The sequence below is a fragment of the Dysidea avara genome, chromosome 3, assembly GCF_963678975.1.
Source record: "Dysidea avara chromosome 3, odDysAvar1.4, whole genome shotgun sequence".
Lineage (NCBI taxonomy): Eukaryota > Metazoa > Porifera > Demospongiae > Dictyoceratida > Dysideidae > Dysidea > Dysidea avara.
The window spans coordinates 25631497-25633553 of NC_089274.1; positions in this window are offsets into that span (position 1 = coordinate 25631497).

Consider the following 2057-nt stretch of genomic DNA (forward strand, 5'->3'; position numbering starts at 1 on the left):
TACTAATTTTGTAGTGAACGTCACTACCATGTAGTGAGGGTCACTACAAAAGAGTAGTGAACGTCACTACAAAAGTAGTGAACATCACTACACAAAAATAGTGAATATTGTGGCAGAAATTAGTAGTGACCTTCACCAGTTCATTTTTACTGTGCAGTATATGGAACAGTTAATTGTTTGTTATTTTTGTAGTTTTTCAGTAAACCCACATTCACTGATGTTTTACTGAGAGTTTAAAACTTAGTAAAACAATTATGTTCCATATACTTAAAGTTACTGACATTTTACTATCTGTATAACTGCACTGTAAAAATTGCTCTGCCACAATACTCACTACTTTTAAGTAGTGACTTTCACTACTTTTTGTAGTGAACGTCACTACTTTTTGTAGTGAACGTCACTACTTTTTGCAGTGAACGTCACTACTTGGTGGTCAATGTAGTGACGTTCACTACAAATTTAGTAGTGAACATCACTACACAACAATAGTGAGTATTGTGGCAGACATTAGTAGTGACGTTCACTACATATAGTAGTGATGTTCACTAGTTTGTTTTTACTGTGTGGGTATAACTACAGTAAAGCAGCTTAACAAATTAGTAAATTAAGAACCTTCAAGCAGTGTAGGCTGGCAAAACAGGTAAATTTCATCAGTTTATCAGTTAGATTCTCTCTATAGATTCTTTGCTTCCTTCTTTAAGCCTTCAGCATACTTAGATATCATGCTTCTACACATCTTTCAAATGTGCTGATTCTATTGATTTGCTCATGCTTGCATTACGTATGTGCACCAAAATGGAGGATGCGTACGTAGGTTTTTACAAGAAGTACATAACCTGGATCACGTAATACAGGATTATTTCACATTATATAGCTACATTATGGAATGTGTATAACATGTACATGAAGGTTACTAAAAGTTAAATATATATGCTGTTTACATACAGGCTTCTTTACAAAATTGAATTACTATAGTATTAGAGTCCTTTGTTCGTGGTTACACTCAGCAGGTTGTGTTAGAAGGCTCGAATTCATCTATATGTGAAGTGACATCTGGTGTTCCGCACTTGTTCCCATGCTATTCTTAACTATCGTGGAGCCAGATTTGTTTTAATAAACCATGGTATAGTCAGCAACAAAAAACAGTGTTACAGATATGTTGAATTACCTTCAATGGCCAAGTTTACAAAGTAGAAGAAAGACTACTAGACTTGCTTTATTATTCAAGATTGTGAGAAACTTACCTGTACTACCAAACTGTCAGCCAACTCCTGTATCATACACTCATGCTAAACATCCCCTCAAATTTGCACAGCTGAAATCAATTGACATTTACATACTCTTTTTTTGCCAAGAACAATCATTGATTGGAATAACCTAAATTTTTGGTAACATTGATACAATTTTTTTAGAAACATTATACAGCTAAACAATTGTGATTTGTAATGCACATTAGCATATTAACCCTAGTGAGCTTTGCTAATAGCTGAGAGCTGTAATGTTGAATTTGATAACCAGCTTTCTATATGGACCAGCACACTATTTCAAGCCTAAGAACTGGCCACTACATAGATATAACAATAATATATATTTCCTGCTACAATATAAAGCTATATTTGGGGATTTGAACTCTTCTCAGAGTATGGATGTTCAATAGAATAACCATGCATAAAAATGTTGGCTTAAGCTTGACAATGAAGAAAGACAGTAGCATAACAATGAAGATGGTAACCATAACAATTAATAAAGAGTATATACAGTAAGCCAAACCATCAACCTCTTTTGTTTTCTGTAAACAAACAGTGAGATACATAATGATGAAGTGAAATATGCCACAGTATAAATATTCGACGTTACATCATTTGTCCCACTAGTGGCTGTGAATACAGGGACTGGGAATCTTAAAAAAGTAATGTGTATAGATTATCTTTTGTTTCACTACTATTTATCGCTAGAACCCTACTTCCATTTTTAAATTTCACTAGCGCCATTAATAATTGCTGTCTCACTTCCTCTGGTAACTTCTTCTTACACAACTACCACAGTATGAGAGCACA